Below are 25,174 nucleotides of genomic sequence, written 5' to 3' on the forward strand. Positions count from 1 at the left end.
CTCCAGCCAGTCCTCACCCCTGCACCCCGTCCTCTGCACCCCTCCTCTGTACCCCCTTCCCACCCCCAAACTCTCTCCCAGAGCCTGCCCCCCCATCCCCGGCCCCCGCCTAGGGCCGGCACCCCAGACCTCCTCCCTCACCCAAACTCCCTCCCAGAGCCGTTGGCAGAGTTTGGGCAGAGCGGGTTCTGGGCACCACCAAAATTTCTACAAACCTGCTCCCCCTCCCCCCTCTCAGGGTTATGACTGATCCAGTGTCAAATCGCTCAGGATTGTCGGGCAGATCCTGCTGGGCGTGTCCCCATCTCACATGTCTCCGATCCTCAGACAGGGCGAGCTGGGGATGAGCCGTGTCTGGATCCAGAGTCACCGTCACTGGGGACAGAGAGAATCGGAGCGTTAGGGGCAGAGCTCAGCCCTGGGGGAGGCAGGGACCATTTCTCACACTCCCCAGCAGCCCTGGTCTGGCTGGGACAGGCCTGGATCCCAGGGAGCTGCCTCTGTCCTGGGCGCCTGACACTGAGCAGAGACGTCACTGCAGTTCTCAGCCTGGGCAATGGGACCCACTTTTGTACATTGCCATGGTTACAGAGGCTGCAGCTCCCTGCTCCCCAGCTGGCTGTAGCTCAGATGGCAGAGGCTGGAGCATAGGTGCCGACTCCGTGGGTGCTCCGAAAAATTGGGCAGCTCCCCACCCCTCTGCCCAGCTCACCTCCACCTCCGCTCCGCCTCCTCCCCTGAGCGCACCGCGTGCCCGCTTCCCCCCCCAGCTCCCAGCACTTGCACCTGTTTCGCTCGGCCAGGCGGGAGGGGGCAGGAGGAAGGCAGCACGCTCGGGAAGAGGTGGGGCCGGGACGGGATTTGCAGAAGGGGTCCAATAGGGGCAGGAGGGGGCTGAGACTTTGGGAAAGGGGTTGGAATGGGGTGGGGAAAGGGTGGAGTCGGGGTGGGGCCCGGGGGCGCGAGCACCCACCGGCACTGGGGGAAGTTGGTGTCTATGGTCTGGAGAGGAAAAGGGTCACAGAGATGAGAGCACCTGGTCTCTGATTTACAACGCCAGCCTGGGGAGCTGCTTCTCTGCCCTGAGTGCCTGGGACCCAGCAGAGATGCCCTGGCAGCTCCTCTCCCCCTGCTGGGACCTGCTGTGAGGGCTGCAGAAACTGCCTCTCTCCCCCCTTCCCTGCTGGGGCTGCTCCTCGGAGGGTGAGAGAGGAGGAACCTGACCTTGTGCAGAGGGGAGTGAGAGGAGGGAGGCACCAGATATAAACCCAGGGGGAAGCTGCACGCTGAGCCCATCAGTGCAGGTTCTCAGCATTTAGTGTTTGTGTTTCTATTTCTTGGGCGGGTGGGGGGTGTCACAGTCGGTGTTGGGTTGGTTTGTGTCTTTACCTACTTGTTTATAAAACTGTCTTCATGCATTTTTTTTCTCTGAAGTGAAAAGCTTAATCCTTTCTCAATAAGCTGGCCAAATGCTTCACTGATACAACTCAGAAGCAAACAGTGAAATACAAGTACAGAGCCAATATTCATAACTTCAAATACAAGAATGATACACACAGCATAAGCATAACCAGCAAATGACAACCTGTTCATAGACACCTCACTTCACCATCTTTGTACAAGATTTGTTGCAACTATATGACAGTGGTTGCAATAATGGTCTATATGGTCATAGTTCAATTAGGTAAGGTCACACCCCTATCTGCTCTCAATGGACTTGCCTGGGAACGTTCCATCTGGAGTCTAGGTCGTGGCTTCTGCTGTGACTAAGCGAAATCAGGCATGGACGTGGGACGTGCCCATGTGACTCCAAACACCATCTCGTTACCTGTCATTTTCCACTCTCTCCGCTGAGGGCTTTGTTTGAAACAATGGGGGTTTCCATCCACAAGCTATAAAAGGCCCTGGACACATCTCCATTTGGCCTCTTTCCTGCTCAGACCTCTTGACGATGACCTTATACTAATGGGAGCGTTCTAACCAAAGGACTGAGGACCTTCCAATGATTCAGAAGCAACCAGACACTTAAAAAGCCAACAGTTTATTCCATCACTGCTACAAGCGTGATCCAAGAACTTTGCAATTCTTGTATGTATTTGATTCCTTCAACCAATTTTAACTGTCACCTTCCTTCCTTTCCAGAAATAAACCTTTATATTTTAGATACTAAAGGGTTGGCAACAGCATGATTACTGGGCTCAGATCTGAGTTGTATATTATTGAGCTGGGTATGTGGCTGGTCCTTTCAGATCAGAAGAACCCTTTCGGTTGATGAAATTGGGTTCCAATAACCACTCATCAGTAATTTCAGTGGTTTTGGTGGCGATATAAAGCCTGGAATGACTAAGGAGGCTGCTTTTCTGACTTCTCGTTAGCCAGTGTGGTGAAACAGAAGTTAACTTTTCTTGCTGGGTTGATTTATCTTATGGGAGCAAAATCACCATTTTGGGGGTATGTCTGCCCCATTTCTCAGCACTTTGGCCTGAATTTGGTATTCTCAGTTGTGACCCACTAGGGCACAGTGAGAGGTGGCTTTTGCTCCTCTGCCTGCTGCTAATGACAGTGAAGCTGCAAGACAAAGTCAACAGCAGAGCCAGAGCCAGAAGCTGCATCTTCTATCTTTGCTGTTCTCGTCTTTCCCCGTTTGGGTGCGTTTGCCTTATCTTGCCACCTAGGAAATGGGATTGGACTTTAACAAGAGACACCACAACAGTGACAGCTCCAGCCCATCTCAGCTGATCTCTCTGATTTCCCCAGGACAGCTGTTACCTTCTTCAAAACCACCCAAGAGACCATCACAGAAGGAACTTTCCTTCTAAAAACTCTCCCAGCTGAAGAGAAAGGGCACAGGGGATGCTGTTAAAGACAAGCCTTACTGACTCCTTTACATTCCCATTGCTTTAACTCTGTCTCTGTTTCTCTCTGTGTTTCAGTAACACACTAGCAGGGATGTGAGAGGTGTGTTTGCCATGGGACTAAGCGGGCTGAAGTCTCTCTCTACCAAACCGCCAGCCTTGTTTCCCCCGTTCAGTGTTGGACGGTGACAAGGGCACGTTAACACCTTTCACTCTTTCGGGGACCTTGAGCCTGTTTAAATGACCACAGAAGTTCCTGCCCCCTGTGTGAGTGGCATGGGGGACTGAGCGTCTTTTCTCCTTTCTCCCCTCTAGGATGCCAGAAGCCCCATAGACGGGGCGTGGCTCCTCCCCCTGCACACGCCATTAGTCTGGCCACAGGCTGAGACAACACAACTGTCCCAGGGCACAACTGCAACGTGGTGAAGGTGACATGTGGGTCGCAATCTCCTTTGGTTTATTACAAACCCGGGTTTCTGCATTTCCTACAAAACTAAATCTGTTTTCTAAATCGCTTCTCTGCTCAGGCTGCGGCTACGCCCCCTTGTGTCGGTAGAACGTATGTCGCTCAGGGGTGTGAATGAGCCACCCCGCGAGTGACACAGTTACACTGACCCAAGCGCCGGTGTGGGCAGGGCTATGTCGCTGGGAGAGCTTCTCCTGCCAACATGGCTACGGCTCTCGCTGGGGGTAGCGAATCTCAGCGGCTACACTCAAGAGCTAACGGCGGGGCCGCTGCACCAGTGCCAGCGTGAGCTCCCCAGAGCAGCCACCACCTCAGGGCAGGGACGATGGCCCTGACTGGGGACACAGTACGGGCCTGTCACCTCCAGGGCACTGGGTTCTCTTCTGCCCCCGGCAGGAGTGAACAAACGTCTGTATGATGTGGTGACCATTCACGGACCGGTGAGGAATGAGCTGGTGTGAGGGGAGCTGATCTCAGTCCAGTGGCAGGTGGGCAGATGGCCACAGAACAATGACCAGCAGGAACACTGGAATCTATTGGCCATCATAGCATGGAGGCCGAGGAGTGAATTGCCCACGGGACCGAACTCATCCTGTCCCCAGAGCTGGTCTCCGTAAATCGGGGTGAAGCACATTGACGGGACACCTCGGGGAAGCTTGCACAGCCATTGCTGGGGCTTAGCTATTCTGTGGCTGGATACACAGAGACTCATTCTCCAGTCCCTCAATTCAGCATTTCTCACGGGCAAGAAATTCAGAGTAAAATACGACAATAAAATATGATAATGATTAATGGGGAAAAACCTGTTTCTTTCTAGGTGTGAAACAGGGAAGTTCCAGCAGCTGGAGGACACGTCTCCTGATCTGGAAATCAGTCTTGGTTATTGGTGCCAAGAAAGCCAGTGCTCTGAAGGAGACTGAGGAAAATCAAAGGTACCGAGAAGGGAGTTAGGGGGGAAACGTTTCGGACTTCCGGAAGTGACGGGCTCTGACCAATTAGTGGCAATAGATACTAACATAGAACTGAAACAAATCAGAGTGAACCAATAAATTATCATTCCTGACTCAGGGGAAAAGGCTGGGTGGGGCCATGTGCCAAGGCAACAGCAAACGGTTCATAATCTGTAGTCATTTGAATGTGATTCATTTTTCCACTAACAAGTTTCTCTGAAGTGGTGAGAAATCCAGGGTCCGGGGAAGGGAGCCGTGGCCCATTCTCCTGTCGGACAGTCCAGTCGTGGCTTAGTCCTGTTTATAGATGGAGAAAAGAGTCCAGTACAAACAGTTTAATCCAGCGAGAAAGTCAGTCCATTGGCGGATAGAGCCGGGAGCTGGTGGGGGGCAGAGCTGGATTCTACCTCACTGTCTGACCTTGGTCAGGTCAGGTCACCTCTCCCTGTCTCGGTCGTTACAGTGTGGAGAGGAACAACGACAGACCCCACAGGAGGGTGCTGGTTTGGTGCTTAACCACACGGCGAAGGAACGAGAGCCCCAAATTCCCCCTGGTGCTTTGGGAGCCGGGTTTGCTGTTTGAATTCTGCAGTTCAGATGACGTCAGGCCTGGGCGTTTCTCTGGCCTTAGGGGCCTGCTTTGCTCACAGCTGTGATGGCTGAGTAGCTAAGGTGTTAGACTCGAAATCCAAGAGGGTTTCCCTGCGCAGGTTCAAATCCTGCATACAGCAAGGCCAGTGTTTTAGCCACAGCCACAGCTGAGTCTCCCCCAAACGGCCGCCCATGCAGGGGGGAACACTGGGGATGTGGGGCAGGTCACCCTGTCATGAGCCCATTGTCATCTTTCGAGTGCTGGAAGCCAAGCTCCAGAGAAGTGGGGGCTCCGCCTGCACCCGGCTCCGCCCTGCCTCTTAACCCGATGCCCTGCTCTGCCTCCTCCCATCCCCCCTCCGCCTCTTCCCCCAAGGCCTGCGCCCCACCCCCGCTGGGCCTTTTCCCCCGAACCCCCTCCCTCTCTCTGCCTCTTCCTGCCCCTGCTGCGCCTCCTGCCCCAAGGACCCTCCCCACCCCCCGCTCACCTAAGGCAGGAAAAAGCGATGGGTGCCTGGCCCCATGGCAGCCCCCCTTAGGGGAAAGGGGCAGAGAGGAGAAAGCAGCAGGTGAGTGGCGTCTTAGATCATAGAACTGGAAGGGACCTCAGGAGCTCAGCTAATCCAACCCCCTGCTCAGAGCAGGACCAATCCCCAGACAGATTTTTACCCCAGTTCCCAAAACGACCTCCTCAAGGATTGAATTCCCAACCGTGGGTTTAGCAGGCCAATGCTCAAACCACTGAGCTGTCCTCTTGGGGGAAGTGAGGGGCAGGTAGGGGGTCTGGGGGAGGGGGCGGAGGGCAGTGAACAGCAAGTGGGCGGGGCCTCAGGGGAAGAGGATGAGCAGGGGCGGGGCCTCTGTGGCCGGGCCATGGTCTGGGCACCGGTGGCCCCCCAACTTCTAGGGGTCACTCATCTGAAACCCAGGATGAAGTGACATGGGCCTGAGTCTTGTTGGGGCTGAGGCTACATCACACCTTTACCTTCGGGGCTCTACCGCGGCATAAAGCCCCCAGACACGGCCAGAGACAGGGCAAGGGGCCTCAGCACGGGAGAGAGTCAGGCCCAGAGTTAGACGAGGGGGGCAGAGAATAGTCTTCATTCTGGTTAGTTACACGGCGCCCTTGCTAGAAATCCTTCCTGTATTTTCTCCAGTTCACTCCCTGACGCTGTAGTGCTGCCCCGTTCCCCCGTTTGTGCCATTGAATTGTCAGGTTCTGTCAAATAATAGCAGCAATCCAGCCATAAACACGACAGCCTGAAATCTCAGCTCTCCCCCTCCCCTCGCGCTAAAGAGAGAGGAGACCCAGGCAGCCAGTTTCTCTGGGACAGAAGACAAAGGACAGAGGCTTGTGGGAAGATGAGATCGGATGCTTGGCTGGAAAGAGGGGGCGTCTGGACTGGGGAGAGAAAACAGCCAGAGCCCACATGGATGCAGGAGAGACCTAGCTGGACTGTGCAGAGGGAGGTTAGGCCTGAGGCCCTGAGAGTTTCCTGTGCTATGTTCAGATGCTCAATAAACCCCTCTCTTACACTGGCTGAGCATCACTGCAGTCTAGAGATCGGGGCTGCATTCTTCCTCTGGGAGTAGAGGCCCCAGGGTCCAGAGGGAGGGGACTCCCTGAGGGGCCCATGGCAGACAGGCATGCTCAGGTCTCAGAGAAGTGCCTTTCACGGAGGCAGAGGGGCCTTTACCCTCGAGAGAGAGTGAATCTCCAGGAAGGGCTGTCACACTGAAGGGGGTTCCTTCCAAGGACTGTACGGGGCTGAGAGACTGCACAAGTCCTGGGAGGCAGTGACACCATCCATGGCTAGATAAACAGAGGCTGGAAAGGGAGGTGATTCAGCTGTAGTGAGACTGATACTGGAACACTGCATCCCGTTCTGGTGTCCACGTTTCAAAAATAACGTTTTAAAAACTGGAGAGGGTGCAGAAAAGAGCCATATTTGAGGGATGGAGAAGATGTCTTATAAGGAGGCATTGAAAAGCTCAATCTGTTTAGAGGTGAGCTGATTGCAGTGTGCAAGTGCCTTCGCGAGAGAAAACACCAAGTATTTAAAGGGCTCTTTAGTCTTGCAAAGAAAGGCATAACAAGAACCAATGGCTGGAAGCAGAAATCAGAAAAATTCTCATTGGAACAAGGCAGAGATTTGTAAGAGGGAGGGTGATTCATCACTGGAACAAGCTGCCAAGAGAAGTGATGGATTCTGCATCTCTTGATGTCTTCCAATGAAGACTAGAGGCCTTTCAGGAAGGTGCTTTAGTCAAAAAGAAGCTATTGTGATACACAGATGGGCTGGGATATGCAGGGAGTCAGATTAGATGCTCTAATGGTCCCTTCTGGCCTTAAGGCTACTAATTTATGAAAAACTGATGTTTTATTGTGTAGCGGCTCCATCCACAGACTGAACAGTCATTGAGTGCAGTGATTCAGGGGAAACAACTCAAACACCCAACGAGTCTGGCCAGGGGCAGGACATCAGCTTTGAGGGGAGGGGTGGGTGTGGCAGTGACATCACAAAGGCCTTTTGCAGGAACTCGGCCTATTGGGCAAAGGTGGTGGGGAGGGGGTGACCTCACAGAGAGACCCCGACATCAGCCGGGCAGGACAGAGGTGCAGGGCCAGGCCTGTCTCTGAGACCCCCCCGACTTTGCTGCCGCAAGTCTCCTTCGCGAGGTCTCTCCTCGAGGGCTGAGAGAGAATTAGGATTCACGGCTGTGAGCATGAGGAGGAACCTCTGTGGAGTTTTCTCCTTTCCTGCCACTGACTGTGCCGAAAACAAACTTCCCTTTGACAAGGTAAGAGGCTGAGAGAGGTTTGGAACCTGTTCAGTCTGATCCACCTGGCGCAGGCAGCATTCTAGGCCCAGACAGCACTGGCTTCAGGTGGCAGAATTTGATTTCCTACCTAGGGTTTGATGGTTGGAATCCCTGGGGACATTGGGGTTTGTCCTTTTTGGTTTCCTTTTCCTCTTTCCTCCCTCTTCTCTTGCTTCTTTTCCAGCTTTCCCCAGCTTCCCTCCCTCTACCAAGGAGGGGTGTGTGGAGTGCGGGCAGGGGAGGGGTATTGCTCTCATTGCAGAGGTCCTCACCAAGAGGTGGGGATGGATCTGAGAGTGATCTCCTCTGATGGTGACCTGGGCCGTCCTTTGGGACATCTGGTGAGACCCCTCAGCCTCCCGCCCCTCAGAGTCTCAGTGCTGATTGGCCGAGCAGGGGGCTATCGACAGCGAGGAGACTCAGGTCCTTTTGGTCTTTTTTCAGATCAGGCAAAGAAGTCACAACCAATCCAATGTACGGGATTAATCTTGCTGCTTCTCTCCATTAATTGTCTCTTGGCAGTTCATGATTTCCTCTAATGTTCTAAGTTTTCTAAAATACTTGCTGAATAATTATTATGAACCACTGTTGGTCTGTAGCTCACTTGAGAGCACTTTATTCTGATCAGTCAATGTATGAAATTCAAGATGTGACAGGTAGGTTGAAAGTCAGGAGCAGTGTTTCCTCTAATTTGTTATGTCCGTGTGCGGAATGAATTGTGTTGTGCGCACCAATATGGAGGTGAGGTGTGACACTCTCCTGTATATTGGTGCACGTTACAAAATTCATTCTGCACATGGACGGTGTGTGGCAACGCTGCTGCCGGCTCCAGGCCCCAGCACAGGACCATGGTGGCGCAGCCCAGGACAGCGGCAGCACTACCAGCCCTGCTCTGCGGACTCCTGGCATCGCTCAGGGGTGGGGCACGGGCAGAAGGAGGCAGGACCTTGGGGGAAGGGGGGTGGGATAGGACCTGGGCCGCACCCCCCTAGGGATGGCCTTGGTGGCAATATCAGGCCCACCCCCGTGGCAGGGCCAGGCTAGAACCAGCTAAGGCCGGAGATGGGGGGAAAAACTGCACTGGCAGGAGCCCCTCCCTGGCCACTGCCTGCGTGGTGCTAAAGATGGAGCTATGCAGCTTACAGAAATATTTTTTTTGGGAGGGAGTGGGGGTGGCAAAGGGGGATTTGAACCCTGGTCTCCCACATCCTGGTCAAATACTTTAAATGCTGTAAGAGAGCCAGCAGCACCGTGACCTCTTCCTGCTCTGGTGGATTGTTTTGTACCGAATGGCCTAAGCACCTAACCCCAGGTGAGGGGCTCCCAAGCAGACCAAGGTCCCTCTCTCCAAGCCAGACCTGGGTGCCTAAGCTCCAGAGAAGGGTGGGGCTCAGGACACACCCTCATCAGCATTTCCCATTGGGTGGAGATGCCCAGCATGCTGGGTTTTGTGGGTCCTACTTTCAGGCACCTCCTTCTTCCCATTGATTGTACAGGAGCCTGGGTGCCTAACTCAGGCTTTGTGGATTCTAGTGACTTTTAGCTGCCTAAAAGTTTGGTGCTGTGAGGTTCCTTTGTGGATCCAGGCCTTAGTTCTTTTACTCCGTAGCTGGGGTGGGTGAGTTTCACCCCAGCTGCCAGGAGCTGCATCACTGCCTAGGACAGGGGTCGGCAACCTTTCAGCAGTGGTGTGCTGAGTCTTCGTGTATACACTCTAATTTAAGGCTTCGCGTGCCGGTAATACGTTTTAGAAGGTCTCTCTGTAAGTCTGTAATATAGAACCAAACTACTGTTATATGTAAAGTAAACAAAGTTTTCAAAATGTTTCAGAAGCTTTATTTAAAATTAAATTAAAATGCAGATCTTATTAGTTTAGTGTGACCCTTGCCCTTGCTTTTCCTTGCTGAGTTTTCCAATGTCTGGCACGGATTTGGATACTTTAAGCTGCGCACAGGCTTCTGAGAGATCACTTGTTAACCGGCTCTGAGGGGGACAGAGGACAGATTTCATGTGTGAAAATACCTGTTCACACAGGTACGTGGATCCAAATGCTGAAAGCATTGCAAACGCAATTTTCTTCAAACAGTTAAATTTCACAGGCAGTGACGTCCAGCAGGTCAGAATAGAGGCCCCATGATCTCTCTCGGTAGCTTCAAGTGCACTCCCCAGATCCACAAACTTTGATGTCCACAATTCTGAGCTTTTTAACTGAATGAGCTGCATTTTGAAATCTTCAGCACCCATCCACTGAAATACAGACAAATCCAAGTCGCTTTCGTTGAACTTTTCAGATTTAATTAGAAAAGAAAGCATTGGGCCAAATCGCTTGAAATCGGTCAGAAAATTCTGATTCCAATTTTTGCATGTACTTTCCAATCTCATTGACACTGACAGTGCAACGTGTCAATAGCTCTTTTATGAGTTGGAAGTAGCGGAAAGTAGAAGTTTGAATATCCTTGGAAAAAACTGCTAGTTTCACAACAAATGCTTTCCAGGCTTCATAAAGATCCAGAATTGTTTGCCCTGCACCCTGGAGACAGAGGTTGCCTTCGTTTAGGTGATCTGTGATATCGGTTAGAAACATGAGCTTACGCAGCCATTTGTCATCCAGTTCGGGGTAGTTTTGTTCTTTTTCTGACAAAAAGACCTTGATTGCATCAAAACAGTTTACACAGCCCACCAAAACCTTGCCACGACTTAGCCACCGAATGTTGCTGTGAAGTGGGAATTCGTTATAAGCACTGTCCATCTCTTCTAGCAGTGCTTGAAATTGTCTGTGAGTCAAAGCAGATTGAGCAACAAGAAATTCACAATTCGCACCACTGTATTCGTCACATTATTAAGTTCTGAATTAGAAATTTTAGCACACAGGTTTTCTTGATGGATGATACAGTGAAATTTGACTGTCCGACGGCCAATTTGATCTTCAAGTAACTTTACAAATCCCTTCTGTTTTCCGACCATGGCAGGAGCACCATCTGTTGTCACACAGAATATTTTTCTGATGTCAACTCCTCGTTCTTTCAAAACTTTCCAGTATATCTTCCGCCTTTGTTGTGCCACTCCACACAGGGGTTTTAGGCAACAAAGTTCCTCTTGGATTTCATCGGAAGCACAACTGCCGAACGTCGTTTATATCCACGCTCTCATCAACTGCCACACTAAACACTGCTGTGTCTTTCAATGCAGTCGTCTGCTTTTCCTTAATGTTTTCTGCGATTTCACTTCTGCGTCTCTCAACCGTTAAGAACATAAGAACATAAGAAAGGCCGTACCGGGTCAGACCAAAGGTCCATCTAGCCCAGTATCTGTCTACCGACAGTGGCCAATGCCAGGTGCCCCTGAGGGAGTGAACCTAACAGGCAATGATCAAGTGATCTCTCCTGCCATCCATCTCCATCCTCTGACGAACAGAGGCTAGGGACACCATTCTTACCCATCCTGGCTAATAGCCATTTATGGACTTAGCCACCATGAATTTATCCAGTCCCCTTTTAAACATTGTTATAGTCCTAGCCTTCACAACCTCCTCAGGTAAGGAGTTCCACAAGTTGACTGTGCGCTGCGTGAAGAAGAACTTCCTTTTATTTGTTTTAAACCTGCTGCCTATTAATTTCATTTGGTGACCCCTAGTTCTTGTATTATGGGAATAAGTAAATAACTTTTCCTTATCCACTTTCTCAACATCACTCATGATTTTATATACCTCTATCATGTCCCCCCTTAGTCTTCTCTTTTCCAAACTGAAGAGTCCTAGCCTCTTTAATCTTTCCTCATATGGGACCCTCTCTAAACCCCTAATCATTTTAGTTGCTCTTTTCTGAACCTTTGCTAGTGCTAGAATATCTTTTTGAGGTGAGGAGACCACATCCTGGCAGAGACGCTGGCTCCTGCCAGCTGGGGTCTCAGCCGCCAGCCTGAGGGTTCCTTCCCCAGGCCAGCAGCGGGTGCTGAGTGGCAGGCCAGCAGCAGAGTGGGGCCATCAAAAATTGGCTAGGTTGCTGACCCCTGGCCTAGAGTCTCGCTCCAGTTCAACAAGTGCTGGGGCCAGGCTGGAAAGTGACTCTGCAGCAATGGCTCCTGCTCTGCCCCTGAGTGTCTGCGCGGCGCAGAGCTGCTGCCCCAGCGCCCCCAGGCTCCCCCCGTTAGCAGGGGCTGTAGCTGCTGGGGAGGAAACGCCCCCGGGAATGCAGGACAGTGAGCGGCTCCTCATGCAGGAGGGGGGGGGGAGCCTGGAAGGGGCAGCTGGAGCAATCAGTGCGGAGGGAGGGGCCGGGCACCCAGCCTTGCCCTGCAGGCCCCCCCACCGGGGCAGACTGACCTGCCTGGGAGAGGGGAGGGGCAGGGAGAGTGTCGTGAGTGGGGGTGGCTCCCCTCCTGCCCAGCAGAGGGAGCGCCCTCGCAGGCACCCAAGTGGGCGGAGCCACCCCCACCAGTCCCCGCCCCCCGGAAGTCAAGGGGCGGGACAGGAAGTAGAAATGCCGGCCGCCAGCGCTCAGTCCGGGCCCAGCCGCTGCCGGGAGCAGACGTGCCGGCGGGAGCTCCTGACTGGGAACCCTCCAGGGCCCGAGGCAGCTGCCCGGACTGGCCAGAGCTTCCCCGCGCCCGCTACGAGGAGGAGCCGCCGGAGCCTCCCCGCCCCTGCTGTTCCCCGGAGGAGCCGCCCGAGCCCGCCTGGCCGGGCTTCCCCGAGGAGCTGCCGGACCTGCCACCAAGCCCTGGTCCCCAGGAGCCCGTGCTGGTGGACTGGCCTGGGACCGATGCCACGGCCGAGCTAGGCCCTGAGGGGGGAGGGGGGAGGAGCCCGGGGGTAGCCGACCCCTGTCAGGCTGCAGACGCAGACGAGCCCATGTCCGTGTGTTGCGGTCTGGACCCCACTGACCAGCGGCGGTGAGAGCTGCTGCCTAGGGCCCCGGGCTGGGACACAGGGGAGTGGGTGGGCCTGTGTCCCCCCTGCCACCCCACGCACGGGGGGCAGTTTTCCCCCTCACCCAACGCTCCGGTCTAGGGACCTGGGCCTATAGAGCTACAGTTTATTTGCCGCTCAGCCCCTGCCACAAAGGGCCTGGGCTCTCTGACCTGTTTATTTGCCGCTCAGCCCCTGCCACAAAGGGCCTGGGCTCTCTGACCTGTTTATTTGCCGCTCAGCCCCTGCCACAAAGGGCCTGGGCTCTCTGACCTGTTTATTTGCCGCTCAGCCCCTGCCACAAAGGGCCTGGGCTCTCTGACCTGTTTATTTGCCGCTCAGCCCCTGCCACAAAGGGCCTGGGCTCTCTGACCTGTTTATTTGCCGCTCAGCCCCTGCCACAAAGGGCCTGGGCTCTCTGACCTGTTTATTTGCCGCTCAGCCCCTGCCACAAAGGGCCTGGGCTCTCTGACCTGTTTATTTGCTGCTCAGCCCCTGCCACAAAGGGCCTGGGCTCTCTGACCTGTTTATTTGCCGCTCAGCCCCTGCCACAAAGGGCCTGGGCTCCGCGTACTGTATTTCAGCTCAGCCCCTGCACCAGAGGGCCTGAGCTTCCTAAACATTGTTTACTGTTGTTCAGCTGAGTCACAAGGCGTGTCTGCCTTCTCTCCATGGGTCAGTTGTGTAGCTGATGGTCCTTAATGGGCCATCAAGCAGGCTAAGCAGATCTAACACCAGCTTGTCTGGGATATCACCCAGAAGCACATCACCAACTTGAAATACAGACAGTATAGAGCCAATATACATAACTTCAACTAAAAGTGATACATGCACACAGACAGCATAATCATAACCAGCAACCCATAACCTGGTCTTAGACGCCTTATATGACCCCCTTTACCTAAGATTTGGTGCCACTACAGGACCTTGGTTGCAACCCATGTTCTATATGGTCCCAATTTATATCAATAACGTCACAGAGGGACAAGGAGCTCTCCCCTTCTCTCTGTTCCCTGCAGCCTCCTGGCCAGGGTGGGGTGGGATTCTGCTCCTCTGTCCCTCCCAGACCCATCCTACTGTGCTTCTTCCCCCATGAATGGTGGGGCTGTGGCTGGGGCAGCAGGCACTGAGTGGGGGGCACCTGTTATTTCAGGGGCCGGTGAGCTTCGAGGAGGTGGCTGTGTATTTCCCCACGGGGCAGGGGGCTCTGCTGGACCCCGCTCAGAGAGCCCTCTACAGGGACGTCCTGCAGGAGAACTATGGGACTGTACTTGGCATTGTATGATGGAGGGGCTAGCCCTCAACTAAGTAGCACTCGATAGGCAAGGGACATGGGTTCCAACCCCCCTTCCCCCAGCCAATGAATTGAGAGAGGCTGAGGATAGATATTTGTGTCTGGTATCATGGGCCCCTTCTGAGAGCCCTAAACACGACTTTTACTCCTCTTCTCTCCAGCATGCCATAGTAGAGTGAATTGTGACTACTGAGCTAAAGTGACTGATACTTGCTTTCAGCCTTAGACCTACTTTGCGCTAGTGCTGCACTAGTGCTGAGGCTCCCTCGCTAACAGCTAAATTCACTGAGAGCTGAGGTCACTAAAGAGCTGAGATCACTGAGAACTGTGTTAAGTGGGGGGAGGCTGGAAGACAAGTTGGTGAGTGGCTTGCACAGAGGGTTGGAGAGCAGTGACGCATGGCGAATAGAGTAGATAGTGGAGAGCCTTGGAGAGTGGCGCGGATAGCAGGGTGGCTGGCGGAGAGGAGCGGATAGCAGGGTGGCTGGCGGAGAGGAGAGGATAGCAGAGTGGCTGGCGGAGAGGAGCGGATAGCAGGGTGGCTGGCGGAGAGGAGCGGATAGCAGGGTGGCTGGCGGAGAGGAGCGGATAGCAGGGTGGGTGATTGAGGGAAGCGGATAGCAGGGTGTGTGACACAGAGGAGCGGATAGCAGGGTGGCTGGCGGAAAGGAGCGGATAGCAGGGTGGCTGGCGGAGAGGAGCGGATAGCAGGGTGGCTGGCGGAGAGGAGCGGATAGCAGGGTGGCTGGCGGAGAGGAGCGGATAGCAGGGTGGCTGGCGGAGAGGAGCGGATAGCAGGGTGGCTAACGGAGAGGAGCGGATAGCAGGGTGGCTGGCGGAGAGGAGCGGATAGCAGGGTGGCTGGCGGAGAGGAGCGGATAGCAGAGTGGCTGGCGGAGAGGAGCGGATAGCAGGGTGGCTGACGCAGAGGAGCGGATAGCAGGGTGGGTGACACAGAGGAGCGGATAGCAGGGTGGGTGACACAGAGGAGCGGATAGCAGGGTGGCTGGCGGAGAGGAGCGGATAGCAGAGTGGGTGACACAGAGGAGCGGATAGCAGAGTGGCTGGCGGAGAGGAGCGGATAGCAGGGTGGCTGGCGGAGAGGAGCGGATAGCAGGGTGGCTGGCGGAGAGGAGCGGATAGCAGGGTGGCTGGCGGAGAGGAGCGGATAGCAGAGTGGGTGACACAGAGGAGCGGATAGCAGAGTGGCTGGCGGAGAGGAGCGGATAGCAGAGTGGCTGGCGGAGAGGAGCGGATAGCAGGGTGGCTGGCGGAGAGGAGCGGATAGCAGGGTGGGTGACACAGAGGAGCGGATAGCAGGGTGGGTGACACAGAGGAGCGGATAGCAGGGTGGCTGGCGGAGAGGAGCGGATAGCAGGGTGGGTGACACAGAGGAGCGGATAGCAGGGTGGGTGACACAGAGGAGCGGATAGCAGGGTGGGTGACACAGAGGAGCGGATAGCAGGGTGGCTGGCGGAGAGGAGCGGATAGCAGGGTGGCTGGCGGAGAGGAGCGGATAGCAGGGTGGGTGACGCAGAGGAGCGGATAGCAGGGTGGCTGGCGGAGAGGAGCGGATAGCAGGGTGGCTGGCGGAGAGGAGCGGATAGCAGGGTGGGTGACGGAGAGGAGCGGATAGCAGGGTGGCTGACGGAGAGGAGCGGATAGCAGGGTGGCTGGCGGAGAGGAGCGGATAGCAGGGTGGCTGGCGGAGAGGAGCGGATAGCAGGGTGGCTGGCGGAGAGGAGCGGATAGCAGGGTGGCTGACGGAGAGGAGCGGATAGCAGGGTGGCTGGCGGAGAGGAGCGGATAGCAGGGTGGCTGGTGGAGAGGAGCGGATAGCAGGGTGGCTGGCGGAGAGGAGCGGATAGCAGGGTGGCTGGCGGAGAGGAGCGGATAGCAGAGTGGCTGGCGGAGAGGAGCGGATAGCAGAGTGGCTGGAGGAGAGGAGCGGATAGCAGGGTGGCTGGCGGAGAGGAGCGGATAGCAGAGTGGCTTGAGGAGAGGAGCGGATAGCAGGGTGGCTGGCGGAGAGGAGCGGATAGCAGAGTGGCTGGCGCAGAGGAGCGGATAGCAGGGTGGCTGGCGGAGAGGAGCGGATAGCAGGGTGGCTGGCGGAGAGGAGCGGATAGCAGAGTGGCTGGCGGAGAGGAGCGGATAGCAGGGTGGCTGGCGGAGAGGAGCGGATAGCAGGGTGGCTGGCGGAGAGGAGCGGATAGCAGGGTGGCTGGCGGAGAGGAGCGGATAGCAGGGTGGCTGGCAGAGAGGAGCGGATAGCAGGGTGGCTGACGGAGAGGAGCGGATAGCAGGGTGGCTGGCGGAGAGGAGCGGATAGCAGGGTGGCTGGCGGAGAGGAGCGGATAGCAGGGTGGCTGGCGGAGAGGAGCGGATAGCAGAGTGGCTGGCGGAGAGGAGCGGATAGCAGGGTGGCTGGCGGAGAGGAGCGGATAGCAGGGTGGCTGACACAGAGGAGCGGATAGCAGGGTGGCTGACACAGAGGAGCGGATAGCAGGGTGGCTGGCGGAGAGGAGCGGATAGCAGGGTGGCTGACTGAGAGGAGCGGATAGCAGGGTGGCTGACTCAGAGGAGCGGATAGCAAGGTGGCTGGCGGAGAGGAGCGGATAGCAGGGTGGCTGGCGGAGAGAAGCGGATAGCAGGGTGGCTGGCGGAGAGGAGCGGATAGCAGGGTGGGTGACACAGAGGAGCGGATAGCAGGGTGGCTGACGGAGAGGAGCGGATAGCAGGGTGGCTGGCGGAGAGGAGCGGATAGCAGGGTGGCTGGCGGAGAGGAGCCGATAGCAGGGTGGCTGGCGGAGAGGAGCGGATAGCAGGGTGGCTGGCGGAGAGGAGCGGATAGCAGAGTGGCTGACGGAGAGGAGCGGATAGCAGGGTGGCTGGCGGAGAGGAGCGGATAGCAGAGTGGCTGGCGGAGAGGAGCGGATAGCAGGGTGGCTGGCGGAGAGGAGCGGATAGCAGGGTGGCTGGCGGAGAGGAGCGGATAGCAGAGTGGCTGACGGAGAGGAGCGGATAGCAGAGTGGCTTGAGGAGAGGAGCGGATAGCAGGGTGGCTGGCGGAGAGGAGCGGATAGCAGAGTGGCTGGAGGAGAGGAGCGGATAGCAGGGTGGCTGGCGGAGAGGAGCGGATAGCAGAGTGCCTGACGAGAGGAGCGGATAGCAGGGTGGCTGGCGGAGAGGAGCGGATAGCAGGGTGGCTGGCGGAGAGGAGCGGATAGCAGGGTGGCTGGCGGAGAGGAGCGGATAGCAGGGTGGGTGACACAGAGGAGCGGATAGCAGGGTGGGTGACACAGAGGAGCGGATAGCAGGGTGGCTGGCGGAGAGGAGCGGATAGCAGAGTGGCTGGCGGAGAGGAGCGGATAGCAGGGTGGCTGGCGGAGAGGAGCGGATAGCAGAGTGGGTGACACAGAGGAGCGGATAGCAGGGTGGCTGGCGGAGAGGAGCGGATAGCAGGGTGGCTGGCGGAGAGGAGCGGATAGCAGGGTGGCTGTTGGAGAGGAGCGGATAGCAGGGTGGCTGGCGGAGAGGAGCGGATAGCAGGGTGGCTGGCGGAGAGGAGCGGATAGCAGGGTGGCTGACGGAGAGGAGCGGATAGCAGGGTGGCTGGCGGAGAGGAGCGGATAGCAGGGTGGCTGGCGGAGAGGAGCGGATAGCAGGGTGGCTGGCAGAGAGGAGCGGATAGCAGGGTGGCTGGCGGAGAGGAGCGGATAGCAGGGTGGCTGGCGGAGAGGAGCGGATAGCAGGTGGCTGGCAGAGAGGAGCGGATAGCAGGGTGGCTGGCGGAGAGGAGCGGATAGCAGGGTGGCTGGCGGAGAGGAGCGGATAGCAGGGTGGCTGGCGGAGAGGAGCGGATAGCAGGGTGGCTGGCGGAGAGGAGCGGATAGCAGGGTGGCTGGCGGAGAGGAGCGGATAGCAGGGTGGCTGGCGGAGAGGAGCGGATAGCAGGGTGGCTGAAGGAGAGGAGCGGATAGCAGGGTGGCTAACGGAGAGGAGCGGATAGCAGAGTGGGTGACGCAGAGGAGCGGATAGCAGGGTGGCTGGCAGAGAGGAGCGGATAGCAGTGTGGCTGGCGGAGAGGAGCGGATAGCAGGGTGGCTGGCGGAGAGGAGCGGATAGCAGGGTGGCTGGCGGAGAGGAGCGGATAGCAGGGTGGCTGGCGGAGAGGAGCGGATAGCAGGGTGGCTGGCGGAGAGGAGCGGATAGCAGGGTGGCTGGCGGAGAGGAGCGGATAGCAGAGTGGCTGGCGGAGAGGAGCGGATAGCAGGGTGGCTGGCGGAGAGGAGCGGATAGCAGGGTGGCTGGCGGAGAGGAGCGGATAGCAGGGTGGCTGACACAGAGGAGCGGATAGCAGGGTGGCTGACACAGAGGAGCGGATAGCAGGGTGGCTGGCGGAGAGGAGCGGATAGCAGGGTGGCTGGCGGAGAGGAGCGGATAGAACAGTGGCTGGCGGAGAGGAGCGGATAGCAGGGTGGCTGGCGGAGAGGAGCGGATAGCAGGGTGGCTGGCGGAGAGGAGCGGATAGCAGAGTGGCTGGCGGAGAGGAGCGGATAGCAGGGTGGCTGGCGGAGAGGAGCGGATAGCAGGGTGGCTGGCGGAGAGGAGCGGATAGCAGGGTGGCTGGCGGAGAGGAGCGGATAGCAGGGTGGCTGGCGGAGAGGAGCGGATAGCAGGGTGGCTGGCGGAGAGGAGCGGATAGCAGGGTGGCTGGCGGAGAGGAGCGGATAGCAGGGTGGAATACGGAGAGGAGCGGATAGCAGAGTGGCTGGCGGAGAGGAGCGGATAGCAGGGTGGCTGGCGGAGAGGAGCGGATAGCAGGGTGGCTGGCGGAGAGGAGCGGATAGCAGGGTGGCTGGCGGAGAGGAGCGGATAGCAGAGTGGCTGGCGGAGAGGAGCGGATAGCAGGGTGGCTGGCGGAGAGGAGCGGATAGCAGGGTGGCTGGCGGAGAGGAGCGGATAGCAGGGTGGCTGGCTAAGAGGAGCGGATAGCAGGGTGGCTGGCGGAGAGGATCGGATATCAGGGTGGCTGGCGGAGAGGAGCGGATAGCAGGGTGGCTGGCGGAGAGGAGCGGATAGCAGAGTGGCTGGCGGAGAGGAGCGGATAGCAGGGTGGCTGGCGGAGAGGAGCGGATAGCAGGGTGGCTGGCGGAGAGGAGCGGATAGCAGGGTGGCTGGCGGAGAGGAGCGGATAGCAGGGTGGCTGGCAGAGAGGAGCGGATAGCAGGGTGGCTGGCGGAGAGGAGCGGATAGCAGAGTGGCTGGCGGAGAGGAGCGGATAGCAGGGTGGCTGGCAGAGAGGAGCGGATAGCAGGGTGGCTGGCAGAGAGGAGCGGATAGCAGGGTGTGTGACACAGAGGAGCGGATAGCAGGGTGGCTGACGGAGAGGAGCTGATAGAAGAGTGGAAGGCGGAGAGGAGCGGATAGCAGGGTGGGTGGCGGAGAGGAGCGGATAGCAGGGTGGCTGGCGGAGAGGAGCGGATAGCAGGGTGGCTGGCGGAGAGGAGCGGATAGCAGGGTGGCTGGCGGAGAGGAGCGGATAGCAGGGTGGCTGGCGGAGAGGAGCGGATAGCAGGGTGGCTGGCGGAGAGGAGCGGATAGCAGGGTGGCTGACACAGAGGAGCGGATAGCAGGGTGGCTGGCGGAGAGGAGCGGATAGCAGGGTGGGTGACACAGAGGAGCGGATAGCAGGGTGGCTGGCGGAGAGGAGCGGATAGCAGGGTGGCTGGCGGAGAGGAGCGGATAGCAGGGTGGCTGACTCAGAGGAGCGGATAGCAGAGTGGCTGGCGGAGAGGAGCGGATAGCAGGGTGGCTGGCGGAGAGGAGCGGATAGCAGGGTGGCTGGCGGAGAGGAGCGGATAGCAGAGTGGCTGGCGGAGAGGAGCGGATAGCAGGGTGGCTGGCGGAGAGGAGCGGATAGCAGGGTGTGTGACACAGAGGAGCGGATAGCAGAGTGGGTGACACAGAGGAGCGGATAGCAGAGTGGCTGACTCAGAGGAGCGGATAGCAGGGTGGCTGACGGAGAGAAGCGGATAGCAGGGTGGCTGACTCAGAGGAGCGGATAGGAGGGTGGCTGACGGAGAGAAGCAGATAGCAGGGTGGCTGGCGGAGAGGAGCGGATAGCAGGGTGGCTGGGGCAGAGGAGCGGATAGCAGGGTGGGTGACACAGAGGAGCGGATAGCAGGGTGGCTGGCGGAGAGGAGCGGATAGCAGGGTGGCTGACGGAGAGAAGCCGATAGCAGGGTGGCTGGCGGAGAGAAGCCGATAGCAGGGTGGCTGGCGGAGAGGAGCGGATAGCAGGGTGGCTGACGGAGAGGAGCGGATACCAGGGTGGCTGACGGAGAGGAGCGGATAGCAGGGTGGCTGGCGGAGAGGAGCGGATAGCAGGGTGGCTGGCGGAGAGGAGCGGATAGCAGGGTGGGTGATTGAGGGAAGCGGATAGCAGGGTGGGTGACACAGAGGAGCGGATAGCAGGGTGGCTGGCGGAGAGAAGCGGATAGCAGGGTGGCTGACGGAGAGAAGCGGATAGCAGGGTGGCTGACGGAGAGGAGCGGATAGCAGAGTGGGTGACACCGAGGAGCGGATAGCAGGGTGGCTGGCGGAGAGGAGCGGATAGCAGAGTGGCTGACTCAGAGGAGCGGATAGCAGGGTGGCTGGCGGAGAGGAGCGGATAGCAGAGTGGCTGGCGGAGAGGAGCGGATAGCAGAGTGGCTGGAGGAGAGGAGCGGATAGCAGAGTGGGTGACACCGAGGAGCGGATAGCAGGGTGGCTGGCGGAGAGGAGCGGATAGCAGGGTGGCTGGCGGAGAGGAGCGGATAGCAGAGTGGCTGACTCAGAGGAGCGGATAGCAGGGTGGCTGGCGGAGAGGAGCGGATAGCAGGGTGGCTGGCGGAGAGGAGCGGATAGCAGGGCGGCTGGCGGAGAGGAGCGGATAGCAGGGTGGGTGACACAGAGGAGCGGATAGCAGGGTGGCTGGCGGAGAGGAGCGGATAGCAGGGTGGGTGACACAGAGGAGCGGATAGCAGAGTGGCTGGCGGAGAGGAGCGGATAGCAGAGTGGCTGGCGGAGAGGAGCGGATAGCAGAGTGGGTGACACAGAGGAGCGGATAGCAGGGTGGGTGACACAGAGGAGCGGATAGCAGGGTGGCTGGCGGAGAGGAGCGGATAGCAGAGTGGCTGGCGGAGAGGAGCGGATAGCAGGGTGGCTGGCGGAGAGGAGCGGATAGCAGGGTGGCTGGCGGAGAGGAGCGGATAGCAGAGTGGCTGGCGGAGAGGAGCGGATAGCAGGGTGGCTGGCAGAGAGGAGCGGATAGCAGGGTGGCTGGCGGAGAGGAGCGGATAGCAGGGTGGCTGGCGGAGAGAAGCCGATAGCAGGGTGGGTGACGCAGAGGAGCGGATAGCAGGGTGGGTGACACAGAGGAGCGGATAGCAGGGTGGCTGGCGGAGAGGAGCGGATAGCAGGGTGGCTGGCGGAGAGGAGCGGATAGCAGGGTGGCTGGCGGAGAGGAGCGGATAGCAGAGTGGCTGGCGGAGAGGAGCGGATAGCAGAGTGGCTGGCGGAGAGGAGCGGATAGCAGGGTGGCTGGCGGAGAGGAGCGGATAGCAGGGTGGCTGGCCGAGAGGAGCGGATAGCAGGGTGGCTGGCGGAGAGGAGCCGATAGCAGGGTGGGTGACGCAGAGGAGCGGATAGCAGGGTGGGTGACACAGAGGAGCGGATAGCAGGGTGGGTGACGCAGAGGAGCGGATAGCAGGGTGGCTGGCGGAGAGGAGCGGATAGCAGGGTGGCTGGCAGAGAGGAGCGGATAGCAGGGTAGCTGGTTGAGAGGAGCGGATAGCAGGGTGGCTGGCGGAGAGGAGCGGATAGCAGGGTGGCTGGCGGAGAGGAGCGGATAGCAGAGTGGCTGGCGGAGAGGAGCGGATAGCAGAGTGGCTGGCGGAGAGGAGCGGATAGCAGGGTGGCTGGCGGAGAGGAGCGGATAGCAGGGTGGCTGGCGGAAAGGAGCGGATAGCAGGGTGGCTGGCGGAGAGGAGCGGATAGCAGAGTGGCTGGCGGAGAGGAGCGGATAGCAGAGTGGGTGACACAGAGGAGCGGATAGCAGGGTGGCTGGCGGAGAGGAGCGGATAGCAGGGTGGCTGGCGGAGAGGAGCGGATAGCAGAGTGGCTGGCGGAGAGGAGCGGATAGCAGGGTGGCTGACGGAGAGGAGCGGATAGCAGGGTGGCTGGCGGAGAGGAGCTGATAGCAGTGTGGCTGGCGGAGAGGAGCGGATAGCAGGGTGGCTGGCGGAGAGGAGCGGATAGCAGGGTGGCTGGCGGAGAGGAGCGGATAGCAGAGTGGCTGGCGGAGAGGAGCGGATAGCAGAGTGGTTGACACAGAGGAGCGGATAGCAGGGTGGCTGGCGGAGCGGATAGCAGGGTGGCTGGCGGAGCGGAGCGGATAGCAGGGTGGCTGGCGGAGAGGAGCGGATAGCAGGGTGGCTGGCGGAGAGGAGCGGATAGCAGAGTGGGTGACACAGAGGAGCGGATAGCAGGGTGGCTGGCGGAGAGGAGCGGATAGCAGAGTGGCTGGCGGAGAGGAGCGGATAGCAGAGTGGCTGACGGAGAGGAGCGGATAGCAGGGTGGCTGGCGGAGAGGAGCGGATAGCAGGGTGGCTGGCGGAGAGGAGCGGATAGCAGGGTGGCTGGCGGAGAGGAGCGGATAGCAGGGTGGCTGGCGGAGAGGAGCGGATAGCAGGGTGGCTGGCGGAGAGGAGCGGATAGCAGGGTGGCTGGCGGAGAGGAGCGGATAGCAGGGTGGGTGACGCAGAGGAGCGGATAGCAGGGTGGGTGACACAGAGGAGCTGATATCAGGGTGGCTGGCGGCGCCGAGCGGATAGCAGGGTGGCTGGCGGAGAGGAGCGGATAGCAGGGTGGCTGGCGGAGAGGAGCGGATAGCAGGGTGGCTGGCGGAGAGGAGCGGATAGCAAGGTGGCTGGCGGAGAGGAGCGGATAGCAGGGTGGCTGGCGGAGAGGAGCGGATAGCAGAGAGGGTGACACAGAGGAGCGGATAGCAGGGTGGCTGGCGGAGAGGAGCGGATAGCAGGGTGGCTTCCAGATGTTGAGATGGGGGGAAGGGGTCAAGTGATAATGTCACTGGGTCTCTTTTATGCTTTCTTCCAGCTTGCTGGAAAGATATTTGCTGTAATGTGGATTAGTCTCCTCCTATAGTGTATGTGCCTCCTCTGGGCTACTGACCCAGGCGTTGATGAGTCATTAACGTCCTCAGGGTATTGATGGCTACTCCTTTGTTGTAACTGAAAGGCTGGCTGTGGGTGTTCCCAACTTCACAACATATGTCAGTGACGCATACAGCAATACTTCATAACTTCATATGTAACAATAGCACATCCAATCCAACAGGATATTAATGTTCAACAGATTAAGGCTTTTAAAATGAAACCTCACAAGGCAGACTTTGTACAAAACAGTGATCCTACTCTTATCACAGGGGTGAATATGGAGGTTCCAGGGTGCTACCTTGAGGTACAGAATGCCACAGAGGCACGCTGGGGAGGGGACAGGCAGCAACTAAGGAAGGTGCTGAAGATGTGGGGGGTGGATGACAGGCACGCTGGGGAGTGGACAGGTGGCAGACTAAGGAAGGTGCCTGGGATGCGTGTGGGGGTGGTGATGACAGGCACAGTGGGGAGGGGACAGGCGACAGACTGAGGAGGGTGCTGGAGATGTGGGGGGGTGGATGACAGGCACAGTGGTGAGGGGACAGGCGGCAGACTGAGGAGGGTGCCTGGGATGCGTGTGGGGGTGGTGATGACAGGCACAGTGGGGAGGGGACAGGCGACAGACTGAGGAGGGTGCTGGAGATGTGGGGGGGTGGATGACAGGCACAGTGGGGAGGGGACAGGCGACAGACTGAGGAGGGTGCTGGGGATGTGTGTGTGTGGGGGTGATGACAGGCACAGTGGGGAGGAGACAGGCAGCAGACTGAGGAGGGTGCTGGGGATGTGTGTGGGGGTGATGACAGGCACAGTGGGGAGGGGACAGGCGACAGACTGAGGAGGGTGCTGGGGATGTGTGTGTGGGGGGGGGTGGTGATGACAGGCACAGTGGTGAGGGGACAGGCAGCAGACTGAGGAGGGTGCCTGGGATGCGTGTGGGGGGGGTGATGACAGGCACAGTGGGGAGGGGACAGGTGGCAGACTGAGGAGGGTGCCTGGGATGCGTGTGGTGGGGGAGATGACAGGCACAGTGGGGAGGGGACAGGCGGCAGTCTGAGGAGGGTGCCGGGGCTGGGTGTGTGTGGGGGTGATGACAGGCACTGAGGGGACGGGACAGGCGGCAGAGGGTGGAGGGTGCGGGATATGTGTGGGGGGGGATGACAGGCACCGTGGGGAGGGGACAGGCGGCAGACTGAGGAGGGTGCCTGGGATGCGTGTGGGGGGGGTGATGACAGGCACAGTGGGGAGGGGACAGGCGGCAGACTGAGGAGGGTGCTGGGGATGTGTGTGGGGGGGGTGATGACAGGCACAGTGGGGAGGGGACAGGCGGCAGACTGAGGAGGGTGCCTGGGATGTGTGTGTGTGGGGAGGTGATGACAGGCACAGTGGGGAGGGGACAGGCGGCAGTCTGAGGAGGGTGCTGGGGATGTGTGTGTGGGGAGGTGATGACAGGCACAGTGGGGAGGGGACAGGCGGCAGTCTGAGGAGGGTGCTGGGGATGTGTGTGGGGGGGGTGATGACAGGCACAGTGGGGAGAGGACAGGCGGCAGACTGAGGAGGGTGCCTGGGATGTGTGTGTGGGGGGTGATGACAGGCACAGTGGGGAGAGGACAGGCGGCAGTCTGAGGAGGGTGCCTGGGATGTGTGTGGGGAGGTGATGACAGGCACAGTGGGGAGGACAGGCGGCAGACTGAGGAGGGTGCTGGGATGTGTGGGGGGTGATGACAGGCACAGTGGGGAGGGGACAGGCGACAGACTGAGGAGGGTGCGTGGGATGTGTGTGGGGGGGGAGGTGAAGACAGGCACAGTGGGGAGGACAGGCAGCAGACTGAGGAGGTGCTGGGGATGTGTGTGGGGGTGATGACAGGCACAGTGGGGAGGGGACAGGCGGCAGACTGAGGAGGGTGCTGGGGATGTGAGGGGGTGATGACAGGCACAGTGGGAGGGGACAGGCAGCAGACTGAGGAGGGTGCCTGGGATGCGTGTGGGGGGGGTGATGACAGGCACAGGGGGGAGGGGACAGGCAGCAGACTGAGGAGGGTGCTGGGGATGTGTGTGTGGGGTGATGACA

At 58.5% G+C, this 25,174-nt stretch overlaps 1 protein-coding gene, 1 long non-coding RNA gene and 1 other non-coding gene across 5 annotated transcripts in view; 1 reads left to right on the top strand and 2 right to left on the bottom strand.

Annotated features, from left to right (window-relative positions):
• The window catches only part of LOC120385155, a 572,769-nt gene that overhangs the window by 456,729 nt on the left and 90,866 nt on the right, over positions 1-25,174 (bottom strand). The gene's annotated exons all lie outside the window — the stretch shown is intronic.
• LOC120385170 overlaps positions 1-25,174 on the bottom strand; it is a 32,436-nt gene that overhangs the window by 5,351 nt on the left and 1,911 nt on the right. For all 3 annotated transcript variants that reach the window (XR_005589321.1, XR_005589320.1, XR_005589319.1), the window contains exon 3: positions 216-375. This is a non-coding gene — a long non-coding RNA (uncharacterized LOC120385170). The remainder of the gene's footprint in view (positions 1-215; positions 376-25,174) is intronic.
• TRNAS-CGA lies at positions 4,921-5,002 on the top strand. The gene has a single exon. It is a non-coding gene; the product is annotated as a tRNA-Ser (tRNA).

This window comes from Mauremys reevesii, linkage group 17, assembly GCF_016161935.1.
Source record: "Mauremys reevesii isolate NIE-2019 linkage group 17, ASM1616193v1, whole genome shotgun sequence".
In the NCBI taxonomy this organism is placed as follows: domain Eukaryota; kingdom Metazoa; phylum Chordata; order Testudines; family Geoemydidae; genus Mauremys; species Mauremys reevesii.